Below are 11,853 nucleotides of genomic sequence, written 5' to 3' on the forward strand. Positions count from 1 at the left end.
CTTGATTCTTGAGTATGCTCTTGACGGTGAGCTTTATGGGCTTTTGAGGAATAATACCTAATTCACTGAGAAACGAGCTGGAGCGACGGCGGAGAAGCCCCTATGAGAGGCCACGTCATCATCAGAATTGAATTGGAGTCAATCGTCCTCGCTGCTGCTTCGCCGTTTTGGGGGAGTACAGGCTCAGAAGTTGCTTTGGTGCACATAAGTTTCTCCTCCTCCTCCTCATTCGTCATGATACCTAACCAAGAAACTGCAAAGTGTAAATCATCTTTGGAAATCTGGGTTAGAAGATAGGTTGGAAATCCGGGGGATGGTAATTTAGGGATTGTGGCTGTAATCAGGGTTAGAAGAGAGTCAGTGTTAATTTGGGAATTTTTCCTGCTAAGTGGGCCCCACTAGAGCTGAATTGGCATGCCACGTCAGCGGTTTAACGACTCTTTTTCACGGACACATGAGAGAATGACCTATTGAATGAGAAATTATAGTATAGGGGTATTTTTGATGAAATTGAAAGTCTAGGGACTGAATTAATTTGGACCTAAACTACAGGGTAGTAACCAGTTTTTAGTCATTCACTTAGTCTTCATCCAAACATTTATATTAAACTTAGAAATATGTTTTCATGGTGATTAGATGAATAAGGCAATATGTATAATTATATATGTGAACACGTGCAATGTTTCTATAATGCGAGCATGAGCGCTATATCGTTTGGGGTGTGTACTCTGTATGCTAATGCATGGTGTTGGTGGAGGTAAAATTTTTTTCTTCTTCAGAAGTTCTCACAGATACATTTTGGGGTTTCTGATTTTTACATTGCTATATGTATCGAGGAGGAGAACTAACTACATTCATTTTAAGTTATTTTATGTAATTTATAAGTACATTTAAACTATTTAATCTTCATTTAAAAAATAATACAAATTCAAAATTAGTTAAGAGAGCACTAATGCAGACGTATTTCTAAAGTAGCTAGCCAAAATGACTTTTTATCTACTTTGGCTTAAATTTGACTAAAAAATAACTAGTATTGTTAAAAATACTCTAATAGCAAAACATCTCTTGACAATACCACTTAAATATCCCAACGCAGAATTAATTGTAGTTAGTTCTCCTCGATACATATAGCAATGTAATTTTGGGGTTTGTTGACAAAATTCAAAATGCCAATCATGCATGAGATGTAAAGATAATTATGTATCTAAAGGTTCTAGAAGCTTTCGAGGGTTGGTGGAACTACCAGAGATAACCAGATTAGCTTGAGTTAGCAAGATGAAGCGAATATGGTCTAATAAGGGAACCTTTTCATTATTGGATTTCGGACATAAATATGGATCCACCTTTTCAAACTGTAATTTAAATATCTAGTTTGATTTCTTACACATTCGTGACACCATCATTCTTATTTGGCAAGGAAGTGAATGTTTTTGCATGCACCTGTTTGGTTCATGTACATGACTTCTCTCTCTCAGGAAGCAAGGTTTAAATTTGTATTTCCCTATAAAAATCCAGAGTTCTCCTTTGATTCTTTCACTGCTTTGTTCCTCCTGCTTTAATTTGCTAAAAACACACACACTCTCTCTCTCACACAAACAAATAAAATGGCTACTGTACTCTCTGGTGCAGATGAGTTACATTTGCAACTTCACCAAACGATAAAAAGATTGGTGGCGGTACGTCTTTTCATGGTTCTAACTTTATGTGGTACCGGTACATGTAGCTTGGTAGTTAGTAATTGATGTGGTTGACTGGTTATTCACATCAGAAAATTTCATTCTTTCTACGCAGAATGCCACATCCGAGTCCAAGAAGATATTTGAATCAGGAGCAGATCTCCCACAGGAATCAAAGAATGCGGTTCCTATTTCTTATCTTCCCGCAGATGATGAAGGCGAGAAGATAGTAAAAATGGTGGGTTGATTATCTTAAATCCTATCTCTCCATCTATATGTGTGTACATATATACATCATTCCACTGAGGGATTCATTTTTATATTTTATTTTAAGAATTATTTGTGGAATCAATATTTCGATCACATTTTGAAAAAATTGACCATTAAATTTTTAGGTATTTAAAAATTGATTATCGTTAAGCTGTTCATAATCGTGATTTACCATTATGAACATTATGGTTTAGGTTGGACATATTTGGTTCGTCCATTGATTTGATCTAGTTTGGTACCTTACCGATTATCAATTTGATTGAAAACTTGAAAAAATGATCTACTCATAGAGACCTAAAAAGTAAACGGTTAATATGTCAATATGTGATTAAATAGTATGTCTAATACATTAAAATAACCAAAGAAAAAAAATCCTTACTAGAAGGATATATGTGTGCATGTGCGTGTGTGTGTGTGTGCGTGTGTGAAATTTCTAGCAATGTACTCATTATCTCACACGTATATTTATTTTGCATTTTCAGTTGGAGGAAAAACACGAAGTGAGACAAGCAAGAGTTATAATGTTTCCTGTTGGGGAAACTTCCTTTTCATTCCAACTTCCAGCAGATTTTCCTCTTCATCAGATTGACGTGGAAAAGGTCAGCATCACTCTAAGAGTTTGGTTATGATCGTTTCGATTAAATATATCTAAGAATTGCTATAAAGTTATGTGTATTGTTCATGTTGTTGTTCCATTTGTCTTCATGTTTTTTTTTTTCTTAATTGTACGTGGCTGTTTGCATGTATATATGAGCATGCATGTTTGAAAGGGAAGTTACATGCACGCAACTATGTACAATTAAGAAAGAAAAACGTGGATGCATGCATGTTTTTTTCTTTTTTAATTGTACGTGGCCGCGTGCATGTATATATGAGCATGCTACAGTTGGTGCCCCCGTTCCATCATTCATATTTATTTTTTGATGGCTACAGTTGGTGCCCCCTGAGAGGGAAGTTACTGCTACAAGTGGGTGTATCCGTAAATTTTCATTCTTTGAAAGGCTCAAGGGATGGAATATCGAGGTTAGGCAAAGACAAACTGGACGTGCCCTCGACTCGGTAATTACTAATTTGAATACTATTTGTTTCTTATTTGGAGATGCTGAAGTTTAGATCTACTGAAGAAATTATATATGATTCCGAAAGCCCTGTTTTTTTTTTTTTTCTTTTTTCTCTTCCATGATAATGCTCAAGTTTAATAATTTTCAAATCTGGAAAATAAAGATTCCATGCATAATTTCTAAAACTGAAATGTATCTTGTAGTATTTCTATCACGAGAAGTTCAACAAAGTTTTGCGATCCGTTATAGAGGTGGTAGGTTTTATCCTCTATGAAGATCCAACGGTGAGTTCAAATGATTTAAAACTATAAAATTCAAGCTCATTCACTTTTGGAATTAATTTTTGTTCTTGTTTGTTTTTTCCCCTCTTTTAAGGCTGTGAAATCTGAAAAGAGAAAGGCAGCATCGACTTTACCAAAGGAAGAATCCAGTAACAAAAGAGTCAACGTGGAGATGAAACAAAGTGAGGATTTCAATATCCAAGATGGCAATGAATTAACTATATATTGAGGATATTCCAATCTGCAGAGACTTGGATGAACTTAAAGCTAATTTGGTTTGGTTCCGAAGTGGGCAAAAATAGATTGAGTAGGTGTGCCCCAAAAGTTGTAGATCAATTGATCATAAGTGTTTCTGTTAGGAGGAGTTTTCAAATTAATGGTTATTTCTATTAATGTAAGTTACTATATTTAGATGCATACATTTTAGGGATAAATCCTCATATGGTACCTGGACTATCGTCTATTGAATTTTTTGGTACCTTAACTTTTAAAACTACCCTGATGGTACCTGAACTAAAGCATCATTTCCCAATATGGTACTTCCATCCATTCTACCGTTAAGTTTGCTTACGTGGTGCCAACGTGTCCATATTACAAGTTAGGGAAAAATCCTCATATCGTACCTGGACTATCATCTATTGCATTTTTTGGTACCTTAACTTTTAAAACTACCATAATGGTATTTGAACTAAAGCACAGTTTCCCTATATGGTACTTCCATTCATTCTGCCGTAACAAATTCAAAAATAATTTCACGTAGCTGAAATATAATTGATAATTCACAACCAATGATTAAAATATCTGTCTTAAGCAAGTAAATAAAACTTCCTTCTACTTGGTCTAAAAATCATGTTTCTGCCTCTCGAAAGAGAGCTTTCTCCTCCGCTTCCTCTCTTTGCTGGTGGAGGCAGTGTACTTTCGATCTTGAAGGATGGCTTTGCCTCCTATGGTCCAAACTGTGGTGGTGGAGACGGGCTCCTCCGTCAAAATCTGCCTAAATCTCTCTCTCAAGCTTCTGATGGCAGAAGTGAGGGTGATCTGGTGTTTGATCGGATCTATAGTGGTGTGCTCGTGGGTGAAACGAATGGTGGCGCTTGGAGAGCTGATGGATCTGATCGGATCTGGAATTTGGCTTACAAGAGGCTGAGTTTTCCAGCTGATGGTAGCGCTTTCTGGCATGGCTGGGATCGATCGTTTCTGTTGGAGGACAACGGAATCGGTTGTGCTCTCGATTCTTCTTTGCCGGCAGAGGTGGATGACGGGCTGGCATTGGGCGTTGAGTATGGTGGTGGGGTTCGTCCTCTTCTGCTTGAATGGGATCCGTTTCTGTCCGGGTTTCTTGCTGGTATGGGTGGTGGTCTTCAGGAGGAGGCTATCAGTGATGGTGGTCGTGCAGGGGTCAAACTCCGGCGAGTGGTGTATGACGGCGGCGGCTTGACTGCAGTCTCATCTAGGGTTTGCTTTAGGTGTTTTATTTGGGCCTGGTGTTGGACTGCTAGGGTTCTGTTTTGGGCCAGAGCGTTTGTTTTGTCTTTAAATTTTAATTTAGTTTTGGGCCTTCATTCGTTTGTGAATGATGGGCCTATTTTTTTCTTGCATTGAGCGGGAGAGATCGCAAAGAAAAGAGAGACCTCGTCGTCCCCATTGGGGTTTTTTAATCATCTTCGGGGCTATGCTTTTCTTTGTTTTGGGCTTAATTCTAAAAGGTGGGTGTGCTAGGAGATTACTAGTTTTATTCTCAAAAAAAAAAAAAGGAGATTACTAGTTTGTTTGCTCTTTTAGTTAGGGGTGGCTTTGTAGTAGTTTCTACGGAACGGTTCTTTCTGTCGACCCCATAGGGGTGGATCGTTTTTGTACTACTTGCTGAATTACATAATGGGATGACCTCTTTTACTCAAAAAATGATTAAAATATCTGTATCTACATATCTATCGGAACATTGAAAAAATGAAGATATCGGAAATGTCGGGGATATATCAAGGATATAGGAGAAAATATATCATCCTCCAAAATACATATATTTTCTCTTTAAATTTCAGTAAGCCTAAAGATCTGACCTTGCTATGTTCTAATTGATAGGGGAAGACAATCAATTCTATGCCCCCATTTTTCTACTACCTTTTTTTTTTTTTGAGATGAATGTACTCCCTATTAAAAAAATTCAAAAATAGTTTCATGTAGCTGAAATATAATTGATAATTCACAACCAAAGATTAAAATATCTATATCTACATATCTATCGGAACTTTGAAAAAAGTGAGATATCGAAAATGTCGGGGATATATCAGGGATATAGGAAAAAATATATCGTTTTTGAAAAATAGAGAAACTGTGCTTTAGTTTAGGTACCATTATGGTAGTTTTAAAAGTTAAGGTACCAAAAAATGCAATAGACGATAGTCCAGGTACCATATGAGGATTTTTCCCTAACGGCAATATGGACACGTTGGCACCACGTAAGCAAACTTAACGGCATAATGGATGGAAGTACCATATGGGGAAACGGTGCTTTAGTTCAGGTACCATCAGAGTAGTTTTAAAAGTTAAGGTACCAAAAAAATGCAATAGACGATAGTTCAGATACCATATGAAGTTTAGAAGTTCAAATAAAGTTAAAGAAGTTTAGAAGTTCAAATCTCCACCTCCTCAAATGATTGAAGTTATGATAGATTTCAATTTTCTATTTATGCGCTTGTAATTTATACTATATTTAAGTTAAGGGTTGGGCTCTAATGATGACCATTAAAATGACGATTTCATGAAGACTTTCTAATGGTTGTGAGACCCACTTTTCGATCACACTTGGACAAATAGACCGTTAGATGTTTAAAATTCAAGAGTAGATCATTTCTGTAAATTTTTAACCAATTTGAAAAATCATTAAGGCATGCATAATCGTGATTTATCATTTATAAACATGAAAGGTCCAGGTTTGATAGATTTGATTCGTCTATTGATTTGATCTAGTTTTGTATCTTAACAATTAGCAATTTTGTTGAAAATTTTTAGAAGTGGGTCTACTTAAGCATATCTGAACATCTAACGGTTAATTTGTCGAAATATAATCGAAAAGTGGGTCTCACAATCATTTATTAGAAAGTTTTCATGAAGCCCTCATTTTAAAGATTCTCATTAAGGTCTCTCCCGTTAAGTGAAGTGAATAATGTTTCAACCATAACAATATTTTTTATTAAAATGCCTTGTATATATTAAATACTTTGAAAATCAAATTAATTACAAAGGATTAAAAAAAAGTCAAATCACAATAACAATTTTTGCTATTTTCACCCCTACCTAACTCCCACTCCACCCATAGCATGGACAATTCTTAGATTCACCCCTTAGGTAAATGTAGGCCTCATCAAAAAGCCCGCGGATCAAGTGGGCCGATGGAGGCCCGCCGGCCCGCAGGGCCAAAAGACTGGCCCGGCCCGTCAAAAAGCCCGCCTCGGTGGGCTGATGGAGGCCCGCCAAAAAGCCCGCAAAAACCTGGCCCGGCCCGCCTAAAGCCCGCTAGGCCCGGCCCGTAAAAGCCCGTAAACTATTATATTATATATGGGTAAAGCTATGGTATGTTAACATTTCTCATACATCAACTATTTTTACCACTTTAAGGACTCATGTTACCACTTTGAGGACTAATATTACTATTCTGAGGACTCATATGGTAAACTAAGAAAATTTACCACTTTAAGGACTCATGTTACCACTTTGAGGACTAATATTACTATTTTGAGGACTCATGTGGTAACTAAGAAAATTTACCACTTTAAGGACTCATGTTACCACTTTGAGGAGTAATATTACTATTTTGAGGACTCAAATTACCACTTTTAAGGCAATTGTATGCATGTCATACGTTAACATTTTGTAGAATTTTCCATTATATATATATATATATATATATGTTGATGTGCTCATATTTTCTTATATTTCTATGCCTCTTTGGCTCTTTCTCTTGGTATATATGTTTAGTTCTCCTTATTTATGGTTCATTTACGTTAGTTTAGTGTCTTTGTAGGTGTGTTTCAAAGAAAGAAGAAAAGAAGCTAAGTTGAGCTAACTAACACAGAAACTGTTGTGCAGAACACCTAACTTCGCTGAATTACTGGGAACTGCTAGGATGGAATTAGGAGCTGTACCCTATATATACGGAAAGCCCTATGTGTCTAGTTTCTGAGGAAGTTTACGGTTTGCGATTCCGACTTTTCTAGAAGGAGTTATGGCAATTTAAGTGAAGGCAGTTCAGCTTGGACGGGAATCTGCAACATCTTTTACAAGTTCATGTCTAGAACCTAACTTCGCTGAATTACTGGGAACTGTTCGGATGGAATTAGGAGCTGTACCATATATTCACGGAAAGCCCCATGTGTGTAGTTTCTGAGGAATTTTACGGTTTGCGATTCTGACTTTTCTAGAAGGAGTTATGGCAATTTAAGTGAAGGCAGTTCAGCTTGGACGGGAATCTGCAACATCTTTTACAAGTTCATGTCTAGAACCTAACTTCGCTGAATTACTGGGAACTTCTCGGATGGAATTAGGAGCTGTACCCTATATGAACGGAAAGCCCCATGTGTCTAGTTTCTGAGGAATTTTACGGTTTGTGATTCCGACTTTTCTAGAAGGAGTTATGGCAATTTAAGTGAAGGCAGTCCAGCTTGGACGGGAATCTGCAACATCTTTTACAAGTTCATGTCTAGAAGGCCCAGCACATATATTTGGAAATCTTCAGTGTGCCACATCATCATTATTGAAGATCTAGGACTTTTAGACATGTTTATATATGTGTGTGTGATATATATATATATATATGTATTAATGTATATGTTATATATATGTGTGTGTGTGTGTGTGTGTGTGTCTTTGTGTGAGTGTGAATTTGTTGTAATTTGGCTTATGGTGAAATTGAAAGTTCTCATACTTCTATATAGAATATGTGCATATATATTCTACATGTCATGACTACGGTTGACCGATTCGATCGGATTCGAAAATATGGTGAAATTAGCTAAATTTTTTACCACACTCATAATTTATTATAATAATCTCATCCAACGGTCGGTTTTTCCATTTTATTTGAATTGATAGAGGTTGCCATTTGGAATGTATGATATATAAATATAGGTTTATAAGAGTAACTAACTTTGACCTAGTTGATCGAATTCGAAATGAGAACCAAATTGGCTAGATTTTCTACAACCACCATAAAACATTACAATCTCTCCATCGAGCGGTTGGTTTCTCCGAATTCATTTTCCACTTCATGGTTGCTTTAGAATGAACCTCAACAATTTAAATGCAATGTACAAGTTATACAACTTTAGGAGGAAAATTGGTATAGGCCAACGTATTTGTAATTAAAATTGAAATTTTTATCTTATGTCCACGCACATCCATTGACTGAATATTTACATACGTGATGTGAAAAAATAAGCACGTTTCGCGGTCGTCATGTCATTGGTCAACCAAGAAGACATACGAGTGACAACGGTTGATCAATTCGATCGGATTCGAAAATATGGTGAAATTGGCTAAATTTTTTACCACACTCATAATTTATTGTAATAATCACATCCACCGGTCGGTTTTTTCATTTTATTTGAATTTATAGAGGTTGCTCTTTGGAGTGTATGATAATAAATATAGGTTTATAAGAGTAACTAAGTTTGACTTAGTTGATCGAATTCGAAACGAGAACCAAATTGGCTGGATTTTCTACAACCACCATAAAACATTACAATCTCTCCATCGAGCGGTTGGTTTCTCCATATTCATCTTCCACTTCATGGTTGCTTTAGAATGGACCTCAACAATTTAAATACAATGTACAAGTCATACAACTTTATGAGGCAAATTGGTATAGGCCAACGTATTTGTAATTAAAATTAAATTTTTTATCTTATGTCCACGCACATCCATTGACTGAATATTTACATACGTGATGTGAAAAAATAAGCACGTTTCGCGGTCGTCATGTCATCGGTCAACCAAGAAGATATACAAGTGACAACGGTTGACCAATTTGATCGGATTCGAAAATATGGTGAAATTGGCTAAATTTTTTACCACACTCATAATTTATTGTAATAATCACATCCACCGGTTGTTTTTTTCATTTTATTTGAATTTATAGAGGTTGCTCTTTGGAGTGTATGATATATAAATATAGGTTTATAAGAGTAACTAAGTTTGACCTAGTTGATCGAATTCGAAACGAGAACTAAATTGGCTGGATTTTTTACAACCATCATAAAATATTACAATCTCTCTATCGAGCGGTTGGTTTCTCCGTATTCATCTTTCACTTCATGGTTGCTTTAGAATGGACCTCAACAATTTAAATGCAATGTATAAGTCATACAACTTTATGAGGCAAATTGGTATAGGCCAACGTATTTGTAATTAAAATTAAAATTTTTATCTTATGTCCACGCACATCCATCGATAAAATATTTACAAACGTGATGTAAAAAAATAATCACGTTTCGCGGTCGTCACGCCATCGATCAATCAAGAAAACATACAAGTGACTACGGTTGACCAATTCGATCGGGTTCGAAACTATGGTGAAATTGACTAAATTTTTAACCACACTCATAATTTATTGTAATAATCACATCCAACGGTAGGTTTTCCCAGTTTTTTTGAATTAATAGAGGTTGCTCTTTGGAGTGTGATAGGAACATAATTATGCGATTATAATGTTGTTAATTCCCATATTTACTTTGTTAGTTTATCTTATTTTCTGGTTAATTTAGTTGTTTTTATGTTTATTAGGTTTTCCGAAGCAAGGAAAGAAATAAGAGCAAAAGGAAGGATATCAACCAATCTCAAACCTGTCTCAGTTTCGTTTTCTTTCTGTCCTCTGTTTTGAAGTATTTATTTAATATAGTAAATCAACTCCAAAATTCACCAAATTTTGTGTGCTGGCCGGACGCCTTGTGTGTCTAGTACGTCTCTGTAATTTTTTGTGTTTTTATGGGTTGTTTTGGTTAGGTTTTTAGTTTGTTTGTCGACTGCTGTTCAGTAGGAACTGCAGTCACGTTTTGTGACTTTTGTTGAAGCTTTTAGTTAACTTAATCCTCTGCGGGAGACCCTTATTTCCTTACACTACAATCGACATATTTGCAGGAGAATAAGGAAAATCAATAGCTTTAAATTTAGCTATCAGAGTGTATGATATATAAATATAGATTTATAAAAAATTAGTGTCTTTAAAGATTTATTTATAAAAAAAGCCCGCAAGGCCGGGCCCGGTCCGGCCCAAAAAAGCCCGCAAGGCCCGCTTTATATGGACGGGCTTGGATACTTCAATTTACAATAAAGCCCGGCCCGGCTCGGCCCGTTGACGAGGCCTAGGTAAATGAGCATATTCACTTTGTTTTGCGATTAACGCATAATAACTTTATAATTTTCTAATCCAACCATTCATATTGTATAACGTAATACAAAGATTAGCTCTGTAAAAAATAAATCAAATTGAAGACCTTTAAGTTATTCATTTCTATGAAATGCATAGACGGTTCATCATAATAGTAGTAAGTGTTGTAGGAACCATCCATTTGTTTGATTCAATTAGATAATTAAACGATCTCCGATTCGATTGATTTTTTACAGAGATGATCTTTAAATGCTAATTTAAGATATGGACCGTTCGATTATAAATTTATTAAGTAAATGTATGTTAATCGATAATGGAGGAGTGAATAATTTCACCCTAAGGGTGAACCTAAAAATTGTCCCCATAGCATGATGTCAGTGAGATTTGAACCCAGGTATCCACAGTGTTGATAAAGAAAAAAAATGCATTAAAACCACTTAATTTAAAGTCTATTAATCCTTTAAGCTCTTTTTTTTTTTCTCTAATTTATTTTGAGGCCCCTTTTTAAGTTCTTTTATTGCACTTTTGCTATTTTCACCTTTGGTTGCGAATGTAGGCCAATTACGTCCGAAACCTAATCTTCTCAACCTAGCTGAGTTCGGCGTTGTCAAATCTGCAACTCATAGCTCGCAAATGAACGCATGGATTTAACTAAGAGAAGCTTCCTGTAGATCGGCCGGTGGTGGTGTTGAGATTCGTCACGAAGATGATGACGCCAAAGATAACCAAAGTGAGCACGTGGAGATGGTGCTACTGCATCTCCAATAGACCTTTGATAGTAGCGGCTATAATGGTACAAAATTAGGAGGATTCTGAACGAGATGAAGCCTCGTACTATTGTGAGTTACCAATTTCGATAACGAAGAATGGGTCGTGGTTAATGATAGCTTAAAGTGATATTTTTTTTTAAAATGACTGACCAAAGCTTGACATATGTATATCTATACGCACATCTATGCATGCTTATAACATTTGCTATTTATACATGCTCATTAATTCACATATTTGTATGCTTTAGTCACTAGTCAGCAACCTCACTTCAATCTGTCTTCAAATCCTGAAATGGATTTGGACGCCCACATATTCTGATATCGCTCATCTGTTACTTTTGTCCAGGGCTTTTTGAGATTCCAATGGTCTTGGTAGATTGTGACAATCTAATGGCACAACAAAATAAGAGGTTA

At 36.0% G+C, this 11,853-nt stretch overlaps 1 long non-coding RNA gene across 1 annotated transcript; it reads left to right on the forward strand.

Moving 5' to 3' along the window:
* The first annotated feature begins 2,806 nt into the window (after window positions 1–2,806).
* Window positions 2,807–3,709, forward strand: LOC133720429 (uncharacterized). The gene is made up of 3 exons (XR_009851847.1): window positions 2,807–3,005; window positions 3,211–3,291; window positions 3,383–3,709. It is a non-coding gene; the product is annotated as an uncharacterized LOC133720429 (long non-coding RNA).
* Window positions 3,710–11,853: the final 8,144 nt, after the last annotated feature.

The sequence above is a fragment of the Rosa rugosa genome, chromosome 7, assembly GCF_958449725.1.
Source record: "Rosa rugosa chromosome 7, drRosRugo1.1, whole genome shotgun sequence".
Classification (NCBI taxonomy): Eukaryota; Viridiplantae; Streptophyta; class Magnoliopsida; order Rosales; family Rosaceae; genus Rosa; species Rosa rugosa.